Below are 15,331 nucleotides of genomic sequence, written 5' to 3' on the forward strand. Positions count from 1 at the left end.
ACAGTGCCATAAGAGAAACTTGAAGTTTCTCATTACCGTCTTCCTTGGAAGACGGTATTGTATAGTTGAAGTTTTTTACAGTCTTCGGACTATGCACTTCCTCTCTTTTGTGATTGGTAGAAAATGCATGATGAGAAAATTTTCAATTATTTCATTGGTTGAAATGCTGTTCAAGGCAAGGGAGATAACTTTCTGATGATCTAATTTTCGTACGACTTAACAATTTTGCAAGATTTTCAATCTTAAAAAAAATGACAAAACGAACAACAAAATCAGCAGTAATTAATTCCTAATAACATGATTTTTTGTATAGCAAAAAATAAAAAGATCTCTTTAACTTCATTATAAATAAGATTTGATTTTTATTGCTTGCAGGCTTTACAATTTGTTATTATTCTTTTCCCCTTTCTTGTTTGAAGGAAATGGAATCAGCCGAGGTTTGCCGAAAGCTCTCGGCGAGTCAAAGTTTACGGAGATGACCGAGCGACAACCGTGGTAGGGCTAATGCCAGTAAAAAGCTAATATAGAAATACAAAATCAAGAAATTCAAAAGAATTATACAGCCTGATAGGTGTAGATCAGTTTACAGTTTAAGTTTGTTGCTAAAGACGGGAAGCTTTTTAAAAAAGCTCTACTTGTGTCGCTCTAACCGTGACACTTCTCTCTTTTTTGACAACGTCAGAAGCTATTAAACGTTTCCACCCGATCTCCAATCTTTCGGGCTTTCTGTCTTCAACTGATTATTCAATATGACCCATGATCTGCCCAAAATCAATGAAACCATCTGTAAACAATTCTCTTGTTAAATATTTTCGTCTATGAGTCTGATTTATCATCGAAATTGTCTCTTCTTGCAATTTCCCGATTTTGAAGGAAAAACGCATTACATCTCGTTTCTTCTTATCATTCCATTTCGACATTTCCTTTGTGCAAATTATCAGATATAAACAACAATGTTTATGAAAAAAAACTAAGATGTCATTTAATTTTTAACTGAAGACTAGAAAATGTCGTAAATATTGTCTTTTAAAATATTTCGCGATTACACGCTATTTAGATGCTTTTTAAAAAGTGTTTGTCTTTTCATTCTAACATCATATACTCTAAAACGTGACGTTTAGTTGTGACGCAGAGACACCTCCTATGATTAATGTTTTAAACGTCTATAAAATGAATTCAATTAAACATTATTAAATGACATTTTCAATTTTAATTAAAATTATTTTTATGCATCTTTTGGTACATTATATTTGAAAATATGACGCCAAATGTTAAATATATGTACACAGTGACTTTTTTTGGATCAACCCTCGTATCTATTGCTGCAAGACTGACATTTTTCATACCAATTGTTAGTCCATTATTTACACACTGAATTAACGACAGATTTTCCCGTTATTTCCTGATCATGACAAGGAGTCATGGCGGATGTGACCGGTCGGCAGGGGATGCTCACTCCTCTATGGCACCTGATCCTACCTCTGATCTTTTGGAGGTCTGTGTTAGCTCTTCTCTTATTTCATATTGTTTAATGGACTTCTGACCTTGAATACCGTTCGTTATTTCCATATATTTCATTCGACTATGTTTATTTAGAATAATAGAAGAATTATTTAATATCGAACACATGTTTCTGTGAGATTCTTTTGCTGCTGATGAAAAACTAGAGAAGTATTGTACTTGTTTTAATCACTGTGTGTCATTACTACAGTTCAATCAATATATTGTTAATGAATTCATGTTTATATATTTACCATATCCAGTGGAATAAACAGATAAACGCCAATGTCCGCCACAATAATCGTTCACATCTCCTGAACACACATGTTCCTCACATTCTGTATCATCTCGTAGTCTGTTTGGTGTCAAATATGTTCCATCTCCGCAGAAACACTCTATTCCATACTACGAAAAAAAATTAAAAATTGCCGGAGAGAAGCAAAGCTTGTGGTCTTGTAAATGCTGTAATATCGCATGCTTTTCGTGGGGTCGAATTTTTGAGGTTCGAGGAAAAGTACAGGTTTATAGGGATTTAATTTCGTGAATAAAGAACTGTTGCCCAATTATATAGATGGAATTTTACATATCGTTGTGCACATAAATTCGCAGGTCTTTTCAAAGCTCAAAACAATTGAAATTCTTCCAAACGAAAATAAGTGATTTCAAAGTATACATTTAATCAATTTACAGAAAAATATGAATCGTTTTTAATATTATTTAGCGTACAGCGTACCAATGTTACCGAAAAATAAAAAGCAAGGATTAATTTTGTCTTAATTCGGTTGGATTAATTTTGTCTTAATTCGGTTTGAAATGGTAAGAATTTTTTACCCTCCAAAATTGTTCTGTACATATGCTGTGTACATCAAATTAAATTAAAATTTGTTTTATTAACAAAAAATTCAGTTACATTTTCAGTCAATGAACTATATTTCATCATATAGTAAGTAAAAACAAAATCCGTAAAACTAAAATATATAATCGGCCATTCTTTCGAGAACATAGCAAATAGAAATCTGAATCGAATTTGTCAGTGTATTGGTTTCTGTAAAATTTACATTTCTGGAAAATTGCATCATTTAGAAATAAAATGGTTGGTCTTGTGATGAATTGAAATATGAGCTTTTTTAACAAAAACTTTTTATTTGAACCAATTTATATTTTATGCCATTTTCATGACATGATCGTTTTAAGTAAACTGGAAATCTTCTGAGGAAGAAAAAAATATGACAAATATGTTAAATTCAAGCAACATTAAATTCCTTAGGAAAGTTTCATATGAAAACAACCAATTTTCACACATTAGATCACAAAGCAATGGACTATTTTCACAAATATTTCTGCTTTTACAGAAATAAACAGTGATTTACCTGAGTTCCAGCAAACGGATAACCTCGGGTCAAACAAGTCCTGATACAGAAAGCATTTGTCATGGATGATTTTCTTTGAATTTTGCCTCCTTTTAGAATTCGTTGATCATTGTCTTTGAAGCAGCCATGATAACCTATAAGGATACACAAAAAGCCTGAATTAATCCTATTAAAAACATACAAAATTTACTTTGATTCACGCTATATGTGAGTGTACCTCCTTTGGACACTGAAAGTTTGTCCAGAAAAATAAAGAAAAACGCGAAAGAATAAAAAATCCACTTCATGAGAGGACTCTTAATCAGGAAATTAATCGGAGTAGATCACCAGAGATTCAGAGATCTTCATGAGCAATTATAGTCAGTATTGAGTATTATAATAATAAAGAGCAATCTTCGATTAATTCTAAAATAGACAATGATAAGTGAAATGCACTTTAATTTCTGTTTGTATAGTGTATATAAATAAAATTCTGTGATAATGATAAAAGGCCGACCTGTCAATCAATATCATTGGTTGCTGACTCCTCCAATACACCTTAGGTCATCTCTGGCGTTTTCAGGTATTCTTTTCAAAATGGCTTATTAATTGGATTTTATGACCCTCAGATCGAAGATTTGGGGATAAATAGTTTTGCCAGGTCTGTCCGTCTAGCTGTCAGTTTGTCTGCAAAACCTTTAACGTAATCTTGACCATGATGTTTGAGTGGTTGAGTGGGTGCAAGTTGGGCTATGGCTTCACATGTGTATTCCCTGTGAAAAGTCCTTTCTCTAGGTACTATAAAAATTTGACCCTTTATCTTGACATTTTAGACCTTTAAATGGGTACAACAAGAAATCTGTGAGCCAATGCTCACTAGTAATACCCCCGCTCTGATGTGATTAAGCACTATCAAGTTAAAATACACAAGTTCAATTATGGGCAAATGCACAGAAAAATATGAAGTTGACATCAGATTCATCTAAAATAATTCCCAACATATGGCATGCCTAAACAGAGAGTGTACTAAAACTTCGAGCATCTGCTTTGAATAATTGATGAGAAAACTGCAACGAAAACAGACAAACAGGAAGTTGACATCAGATTTGAACAGAAATGTTTCCCACCGTATGGCTTGCCTCAGAGAAGATTATATTAAAATTTCAAGCATCTGCAATACGTAGTTGCTGAGAAAACTGCGACGAGAATCTGTTATGTACGAAACGGACAGACGCACAGACAAACAGGAAGTTGACATCGGATTTAAACAAAAATAAATCCTTCCATATGGCATGTCTCAGAAAAGATTGTGTCAAAATTTCAAGCATCTGCAATACGTAGTTGCTGAGAAAACTGCGACGAAAATCTGTTATGTACGAAACAGACACACACACAGACAAACAGGAAGTTGACATCGGATTTAAACAAAAATGTATCCTACCGTATGACATGTCTCAGAGAAGATTATGTTTAAATTTCAAGCATCTGCGATGAGTAGTTGCTGAGAAAAGCAGGAGACCAGGAATTTGTTCGGATATACACACAAAGATAATACACTATACCCCCTCTCCTTCAGAGCGGGGGTATAAAAATATTAGACCTTTTGATCTTGACCTTAGATTTTGACGCACTTTTAAAAACATTAACCTTGACCATAACTTTTGAACTATTAGAACAAGGGCTTTCATATTCCACAGGTGTAATCCTATATTGAAAAGACCTTTTCGATACCAACAATTTTGAACTTAATCTTGGAGTTCGCTTTGCATTTGAAACATTAGCTAAAAAATAAAAAAAAATATAATAATGCTTGAAAGTGTACAGGGTACAGTCCTCCGGCGCACTACCAAAAAAACAGGATTTCCTCAGGGAATACACGTGTATTATTTAGAAATAAAAGTATTATACCGATAAGATTGGGATAAAAATTATCCTATTTTTAATTCACTGTCTTTTGTACTTTTGTATCATCTGATGGAAAATTTCAAGGCATTTGCTGATCTCTTTGGCAGTTTCCGTAGCATTAGAAATGTGAAAGTGATAAACACAATACATGAAAAATGGCGACGTTTTGATGACTTTACGGCGCAACGGAGAGTAGTTCGTAACAAAGCCCAAACAGACTTTAAATGATTACAGAGGAAAACAATATGATAAAATATCACCAGTTCTAAAGTATACGTTTGAAATGAGGGTTTTTCTGAGAGATATCCTCATCATCAAACCCCTAGATAGAACAAAATATATGGACAAACAGCTAGCATGGTAATAACAAAAAACGCTGTCACTGTACTCTGTGAATATAAGATTGCCTGTTTAGTTGAATTATATTAAGAATACTGTCCCTAACTTTCGAAAAATATTTTCAGAAGGTCTCATGTGTGCAAGATTGGTTCCTCGACTGTTTATGGAGAAAATAAAGGGAAACTCAAGAATATGTAAATCAGTGAAATTACTTGTTACTTATTAGCAAATAGGAAACTTGACGCTGTATTACACATTTGACGTTATCATCCGTGCGCCGAAGAGAAATATATAAAAGAGCTAAGAACACAAAGGGTTAAAAATGCCTCATCTAAAATTTAATGAAATCTTCATAACAGAAGGATATGGAGATAATGAACAGTATTCAATATCAAAGTCCATTAAACAATACAAAATAGGAGCAGAGCAAAAACGGACCTCCGAAACATCAGAGGTGGGATCAGGTGCCATAATGTTGACATGAATTTTGATATTTTTTTTACTTTTTCTTAAAGAGAGTCTGCAGTATGGCATTGTTTTACTAGAAAATTACGAAAAAAAACGTCATAATTTATATAACGTAACGTCATATACGGCAAAAGAGGGCAATAAAATCATCATGTGATTGTAAAAGCTCCTGGATTTTAAACCAGTGAAGGATATACATACTTATGACGAGGAAAGATGAATTCACTACCAGGTGGGATATTATCAATTTAATTATTGAATACCAAGTACATGACCATTCATATTTTGTGCTATCCTAACAATGCATGGCCAAATAGCATTATTTTTTAAAAGAAGTAAATTTCATAAATAATGCATATATCTATTTGAAATATATGTATATTGATGAAAAATGAACTAAAAAGTACAGAAATGTTTAGAATTGGTGATTAGTTTTAACTATAAACAAAGTGTTCACGATTTTACATGTTACAGTAGGTGCTGGCACGAAAAAGATCCCACGCTACTCAATTTCTACAGTCGTTCGCGTGGCGCAGGTGTTAGAGCGTCTGATTTAGAGTCGCGAAGTAATGATCCTTACGTCGGGGATTCGAATCAGAGTCTGACACATCTGTTTCATATTTGGAAATTTTACTTGAAAAGACGTTATTGGTAATCTAACAACCAAGCTCTGCGATAAACTTGATGATTTTAACTTTTCTATCGTCAACTTCCCTTATTTCTGCAGCAATATACCTTCACCACTTGCATACAGAGTTTATATATCTCAGTCGATTCGATACGCAAGAGCACGGGCTACGTATTTACAACTTCTAAACGAGGTAAATTATTGACAAACAAGTTGATGAAACAGGCATATTAGCAGTCTCGTTTAAAGTCATCATTTCGTTTGTTTTATGGTCGATACAATGACCTTGTCAGCAAATACAATTTATCATTGAGTCAAATGCTGTCGGACGTTTATAATACAAATTGTTATTCCGTTTATACACTGAATTGACGACGGATTTTCACGTTATTTCCCGATCACGACAAGGGGTACTTGGTGGATGTTACGGTCGGCAGGAGATGCCCACTCCTCAATGGCACCTCATCCCATCTCTGATGTTTAGGTGGACCGTGTTTGTTTCCGCTTTTGTATTTTTAATGGAATTTTCATCTGGAATACCGTTTGTTATCTCTATATATGTTTCATTGCTGAAGTTTGACGCCATCCGATTCAGGGTTAAAAAAGCAGTTTAAAATACTTTATATACTTTACATTAAAATATTTTTTGCGCATAATGCGCTCGTACTGAAGTTCCGTAGTCGCTATTTTGTAAATGTTCATCCAACCGAAAATGTCAAATAAAAGTATCGTCGAGAATAAGAGCAGAGCCTGGGGATAGGCTTTTTAAAAAAATAATTATCTGATATGTTATTCCGGTGCATATGAAAAATCTTGTAATCAAATATTTTTTATAGAAATGTCTCATTTTATTCCTGGAAAGACAGAGAACAGAGAAGCTAATAGAGGGGAAAATATCAAAGGGAACTTTTATTTTCCTCTCCATAAGAAAGGCAAAGGTGGTCATAATCCCACAAGAAAGGAAAATCAATCTAAAAATAATGTCAGTTAGATATTGAATTTGTGTCCCAATGTGAATATGAATATTAATTTTATCTGCAAACATTAAAATTGTCAGACTATGAAGTGGTTTGCGCACTTCCCACTCGCTATTTACATTTCTGAATACTCAGCGGCTATGAATTATTAATTTAAATGAATGAATAAGATAGTATGTACTTTTACAATCAATACATGCAATGATTAGCTTCATCAATGTAAAAGAGAAAATATCAAACGGTGACAATTCTAATAAATTCGGTAAGAAAAGAAAACTAGTAGTGGATAAAGCACGAACACAATTACCTTGTCTATACTAGTAAGTAAATCTAATGTTGGGATCTATTTTGTCTGACCTGTTTCATTGCTTCCATACTCTATTTACCTACTGAAATTTCTGTCAACCTGGTCAATATATAGGGTTTAGGACCGGTGAGAGCGGTCAATAGCGTATTTCCGAAGGTCTGTTTTATAATCTGTTCAAAGAGTTGACTTGATTGTATATTTTCATCAAACACTTTTTTATTTACTTTTTCAATTATCCACAGAATTACACTTTCACAACAGGTTTGAAATTGGAAATTGCATTTTTTTGATGCAGGTTTTTAAAAGTTTTTTGTTTAAGTTTCGGGAAAATATTATATGTGTTTTTAAGAAAAGAAATGGACAAAAAAGAGATAGAATTAAGAACAATATTACGTATAAATTTATTTAAACATGGCGGAAACTACAATTCGAAATTACAGCATCTTTTTAATAACAACTTTGTATGTACAAACAGTATGTATTTTAAATGACTAATGGCAAGGTAAGTTTTATAACGAGTTCATTTTTTTATTGAAAAAGCAGATGTCAATGTTTTCAAAAACCTAAATATTAATTATCCATAAAGAATGGTTTAATAAAGTATTGTAAAGTCGTTCATTTGTTGTTATTGATATATACATTCCTCAAATTTCCATCATGCATTTTTAAATAATTTTTAACCCTCACAGATGTTGAGGATTTTTTTTCTTCTTCTTTTCTTTTTTTAGTGTACACCTGTGACTGGAAATTTTACTTTTCACGAGATATACATTTAAAATATCAGAAAACAATAGGGTCATCCAGTACAGAATAATGATCATAATTCCCACACACCCTAGTGCTTTGGAGGTCAATCTCACATCTTCAGCACAGGTTTTACCACGTACATATTTTGATATCTTTCTTTTATTGACTGCAAGTAATTTCCGTCGTTCCTTTATTACATTTAGCAACGCTGTTCCATCTAAGGTCGCTAAATTGTGGTTCAACATACAATAGCATTGGTACAGGCTGTTTATGGATATGTTACTTCGTTTGCTTTCACACAAAAAAGTTGAATCTGAAATGGAAAATGATCAAGTAGCCAAGACATATACTTTAAACGCAGAATAGTTTGCTATAAGAATATTATTGACTTTTTCATGAAGATTAATTCATCATAACAACTTAGTTTCCAAAGAGAAACTACATTGCAAGTTAAACATATGTTTTTGATTCTTTGACTTTCACAAAGACAAAACCCATGTAAACGCCTTGCCAGCTAACAATTCATCATTCATTCTATGCTGACTAACGTTTTTCATACTACGTAATTGTAAGGCCATTATTAACACACCGAATTGTCCACTTGTGCTGATTTTTCGTATCTTCATTCATGACAAGGTGGGCACGGCGGGTCTGACTAATAGATAGGGGGTGCTTACTCCTCGATGGCACCTCATCCCATGCCTGCTGTTTTTAGAGCTCCTTATTTGCATTTAATATTGTTACAATTGAAATATGCGTTTGATTTTTGTTAATTATCTCTATTCCAATCGAGACTTACGTTTTTTCTGTTCATCAAGTAATACTAATAAAGTATACCCTTTAGTATTTACGCTAGGTTCAACAACATTTTTTCAAGACTCTATCAACTAGCGTTGATATGCAACAGACCTGTAGAATATACTGCAATCCTCCAAAACCCGCCACAGTATTCGTTTCTGTTTCCGAAACACACCATGGCATTGCATTCTGCATCATTTCGTTTGAGGTTTGGGTACAAATGTTCGCCATTTCCACAGAAACACTCCTGTCCATACTACAATGGGAATCAAACCATGTATCATTGTGTAACGATCCCTATTTACAATCTATTTTTTAACAATAGATTGCTTGATCCTAGACATGTACTTTTGATTTGAATGATTGTCGTTTTTGATATATTGCATTATTTCTCATGAAGAATTTGTATATGTATCCCTATGCAGCCGTCAACGGGCATTTAATTAAGAGTGAAAAAAAAATGTAGGAACAAAAGTAAGCAGAAAAAAAAAAAAACAAACAAATTTAAACGTTTAGTTATAAACATGTCTTCTCGAAACGAAAGGGTATTAGTTTATCAATTATACTATCATACATGTATTAATATTCAAAGGATGAAGGGGATTGACCGGTAAAATCGGTAACAAGTTGTCTAGTTTGAGAAATAGTCATCACTTTAGCCTAAAAATTTTACTACTCTTTAGTTCATTTCTCATCAATATACCTAGGATAGATACATTGTATATGTATAAATTAAAAAAAACAATTATGAGATTTTTTTTTACTTAGCTGCTGTGTCGCCTTACAGCGCAAAGATGATAACGTCAAAGTATCTAAAACAGCGTCTCGTTTCCTTTTTTTCCAAAAAGTCCCAAAAAATTAAGGATATTAATTCAAATTATTGATGCACATGCTGGCGTTTTCTATTATTCCTCCATAAACAGTCGAGGAACCGATTTCGCACACCTGGGAGCTTCTGAAGATTTTTAGGTAAGTTATGGAAAATATTCTTGATATTAATTTTATCAACTAAAAAGGGAATTATATCGACAGTCTGCAGTGACAGCATCTTTCGTTATTACGATCATAGTGGTTTGTATGTTTTGTTCTACCTGAGGACTCAATCAAAAAAAGACTTCCGTCGATTGTATACTAAGGATCTAGTGATATTTTTATTTTTTTCTTCTCCTGTATACATTTAAAGTCTCTAAGGGCGTCATTACTACATCGAAATAAAACTGAACTACCCTCCAGTGCGCCGTAACGTTATCAAACTTCGCCGTTTATCGTGTGCTGTGTTTACCACTTTCCCATTTCGAAAAATCGAGAAACTGCAAAAATACGGTAAATGAATTGCAATTTTCAAGTAGAGGTCACAATATTAGTAATTTCAGTTAAGTGTGAAGTTTTGCATTACGTCACAACCTATTATGACAGCTGAGCTCAATGTAAATAGTTTACGCCTCCTCACCGCAAGCTTTACGACTGGAAGTTTCTTCTAATCCCTGATTAGTGCAGCAGACTATTTCCGTATCAATGTTGATAATATTAGTTGACTAATCACACGCTGGATGCATCTGTCGAAAAAAATCGTGAAGTAATGCAAAACTTCACACTAAACTGAAATTACTAATAAATTGTGAATTAAATACTAGTATACGTTAATTTTTACCCGAATCCCATCTATTTTTAAAATACGTTAATTTCGAAATAATACTCATGTATTGTCTAATGAACCTCTGATTTTTTTTATTGTGCGCCATAGGACAGTACCCTGTGCATATTGAAGCGTTATAAAATCTTTGATTTTGTCAGGGACCTATATACTAACAAGGTCCCTGATTTTGTCTATATTTAATATAAAAAAAATTTAGATGCACTTAAATGAAGGATATGGAGATAACGAAAAGTATCAAATATCAAAGTCCACAAAAACAATACAAAATAGGAGCAGAGCACACGGACCTCGTAAACATCAGAGGTGGGATCAGGTGCCATGGAGGAATAAGCATCACATGAAGGCTGGCCACACCCGCTGTGTGCGCCTTGTCATGATCGGGAAATAACGGATTTTTCCGTCACCAATTCAATGAATAAAAAATGGACAAACAATCAGTATGAAAAACGTCAGTCACCATTTGACTTAATGATAAATGGTATTTGCTGACAAGGTCATTTTATCGACCGTAGAACTTACGGAATAATGACTTTATACGAGACTGCTAATATTCTTGTTTCATCAACTTGCTTGTCAATAATTTACCTCGTTTTAGAAATTGTTCATACGTAGAGCATGCTCTTGCGTATCGAATCAGCTGAGATATATACACTCCGTATGCAGGTGATGAATGTATATTGCTGCATAAGTAAGGGAAGTTGACGATAGAAAAGTTAAAGTCATCACGTTTATCATAAACCTTGGTAGTTAGATTACCACCAACGTCCTTCACAAATAAAATATCCAAGTATGAAACAGATGTGTCAGACTCTGTGGTATCTTTTGTCTCAAGCTCTCCATCCAGGATATATCGTATCGACGTAGTTAATTGATAATAAGTCGTCGATATATCTAAATGTCTACTTGAAGGCCACAGCAAGTGTTTTCTGCTTTTCATGCATTAGATTTTGCACAAATTCTGCTTCATATGAATACAAAAATAGGTCTGCTAATAACGGAGCGCAATTGGTACACATGGGAATTCCAATAGATTGTTGGAAGACCTGGTCTCCAAAAACCACATAGATATTGTCAATTAGAAACTCAATCATCTTTCTGATGTCAACTTCAGAATACTTGTGTGTGCAATCAGAATGTGTTTTAACAAAATAATTTTGTGAATTACCAATGACCAGGTTAGTATATTTACGAGTTCCATTTTTATTGAAAAAGCAGCTGTCAATGATATCAAAAAACCTGGACTTCAATTTATCGTGGGGAATGGTTGTGTATAAAGTTGAAAAGTCGTAAGTTTTTAAGCTGTTGATTTTTGTAAAATCTTGTGATTTCAAATTCTCCAAAAGTTCTTTGGAATTTTTAAGTATTCACATCTGATTTACACCACTTCTTGAATATATTGTTGCACAGTACTCTTGAAGTTTTCCTTCATTACTGTCAATATCTTAGTGAGGAGTATCGAAAGAGGCTTGCTTGAACATTTACTGGAACCCGCAATGTATCTTTGTTTGTAAGGATTCTTATGAAGTTTCGAAAACCAATATATATATACAGGGTGGTTCAAATTCTTTTTGGCTCTATGGAATATTATCAAAAATATTTAAAACTGACATATGATTTTGGAGAATTTCTTCCTTAGAAATGCAAGTATTAGTATAAGTAGGATTACCACTTGTAGAATTAAATCCAAGTTCTTCTAAAATACGATTTATATAATAAGCCTTACAAACGAAGACAATGTTGTTATCTGCTTTTTCGGCAGGAACCAGTACGTACTGATCATGTATGTAATCTGTCTAATTCTTTTTTCACTTCTGGATTATTGAACACAGAAGGATAGATGGTTTTCATATTGCCCCTCAATCTTTTAATACGCGACTTTAACATGGATCTGATACATTTAATCCATTCTGACGAAGTGCCAACGTTTTCTTTTTCATATCCGACCCATCTTCTGGCGTAATTTTCAACAGAATCCATAATAATTATGAAATTCCGATAAATATGATGAATAAACGTCTGCTGACAATTTCAGCATAATGCGCCTTTTATTTTACGAGAAAAACGCTTTGTCCTCGAGTTTACCTGACAACCCTCGTACATTTACCTCAGTTCCTGAATATGGGTACCCTAGAGAATAACATTCTTTAATACACAGGGCATTCGACATGAATTCCTGGTTTTTAATCTCTGGGCCTTTCAAAAGCCTGGCAGAATTATCCTCAAAACATCCGATATAACCGCTTATAACTGTAAATATACACGAATAGTACATATATACAATTATTGAGAGATATTCTATAAACGCAGAACTAGTTACAAGGGAACCTTTTTGCGTATTTTGAATTTTGATTGGTCAGTTTTACCACCAGAAAGACTTTAAAACATTGACACATATGGCATCTAAATTTGATAATGGGTATACTTTGATTTACGTAAGCGCCCTGTTATAATAGATATGGAAATCGGGAAAAAAAACAACTGAAAATAAAATTTCCTTGTACTTTCTGATGAAAATAATAATTGATCATAAATTTTTACTATTAAAGATTTAAAAATTACCTCCATTGGATCCCAAGAATGTTTCCAGTAAGACAGCAGAAAAAAGAAAAAGGTTATCCATTGAATACTATTTTAAAAATATTTACTTGTTTCAAAATGTAATGGACTGAACAGCAGACACGAGGAATTATAATTTGTTCTCTCCAGAAATTAATGTACATATCGTGAATTACATTTCAGTATTGAATTAGCCGTATTAAAATTATTCATTAACAGTTTTTTTTTCTTTTTATTTTATTCAGAATACACCAATTGTTGTTTTCCCAAAACATTAGTCTTTAAACACAATTGGTGGCCAATTAAAATTATCAGCATCAAAGATCGGTGATGATATTTATTTTCATTAAATACTTAATCGATTATTTCGATATAACTAAGAAAATTGATTCAATCTCTACTAACTGTATGGATAAACATTTAGTGAAAATGCCATTGAAGATCAAATCATTGTTAGTTTAATCAATAAATGTTTCTTTTTCCAATATCCAATTAAAAGAAAGGACATTAAATTGGTACATATTTCTGGAACCATCAACAAAGAGCATTTATAAATCCGATATCGAATTGTTCATTTAAAAAATCAAAGTATGCAGGAAATTTACGATTTTTAAATTTATACACACACACACACCCTCACACACACACACACACACAGAGAGAGAGAGAGAGAGAGAGAGAGAGAGAGAGAGAGAGAGAGATCAAAATGTTTTTGAATGTGAAAAATGCATGTATTGTATTCATTTTGTATTTTTTCCCTTTCAGCATTCATGTACAGTGAAACTTGTCTAATCGGAAATGCACTGGGAGACAAATTTTGTGTTGGAATAGACAGGATGTTGGATTGCACAGTGAAAAAGATATGAAAAATAGTAAAATTGGAAATTTAATGTCACAATACACAGTGTGATGGAATGCACAGGTGTCGGTATAAACAGTTTTCACTGTATCATTTTTATTGACGGTACATGTTTGATGGACTTGAAAGCTTGAATACTATTCATTATCTCTATTTATGTTTCATTTAGAGAAAGATATTCTTAGAGATATATTTAATCAATAACAAATATGCTGAAAAAATTATTGTTAGACATGTTTTAACTGAATTTACACAGACAGGTTCTTTGTCAAATTTTATTTGTAACTCGTTATATATCATGAAATATTTTATATCGACCATTCTTTTTTTTTTAGCATGCAGTTATTTCGTCATTTGGGATTTAAATTAAATGTATTTGTTTATATGGTAAATCAAAAATCTTTCTTCGCGTACATACAAATCTTGAAAGACTGTTTTACAAAACAATAACAGTCTAAGTAGCCATTTTGATATTTATTTAGTGCAAGGAATTTTTTTCTTGAAATGATGGAACATTTTAAGATATTCCAACCTTAGAAAAAAAAATTAGATTAGGTGTTTAAAAATATTTTTTCAATAGTGTTCATTTCTTGCACTGTATTGAAATTAAAAGCAATATGAGCTGCATTTTTTAGATTTTTTTTTTTTTTTTGCTATCTAAATGTGTAATTATGATAAATTTGTAGGTTATTTCAACCTCATGATCAGTTCGATTAAAATAAAGTATGAAATTGTTTCAAAAGACCTCTACACAATCAAATATTAATTTTATATTAATTATATTTAAGAAAAAATATTCCATAGGACGACAATTGCATCATTAAGGGCTTGTAAGTAGTTCTATTACAAATATACATTGATTGATTGAACAATGTTTAACGTCCCTCTCGAGAATTTTTCACTCATACAGAGACGGCACCATTTGCTGGTGGAGAGCTGCACTAAGGGTCATTGAGCAGCGAGGGATCTTTTTCATGCCAGAACCTACTGCGACAAGGGACCTCAGTCTATATATGGTCTCATCCGAAGGACCGGTCTCCACGTCCCATTTGATTCGAACCCGCGACATACTTCGCGACTCTAGAGCATACGCTATGACAACTGCGCCTCGCGGGCGACTACAATAGAAGTTAAATGTTCTTTTTCTCTGTACTTAATTGAAATAGTTAATTACAATTTTTCAACAGAAAATTTTGACATTAATGTTGGAGCTCATATTGCTTTAATTATATGCAAAAATA

Source organism: Saccostrea cucullata, unplaced genomic scaffold (genome assembly GCF_032062105.1).
Source record: "Saccostrea cucullata isolate Sc308-1 unplaced genomic scaffold, CSIRO_AGI_Scuc_v1 ctg1919, whole genome shotgun sequence".
Taxonomy (NCBI): Eukaryota; Metazoa; Mollusca; class Bivalvia; order Ostreida; family Ostreidae; genus Saccostrea; species Saccostrea cuccullata.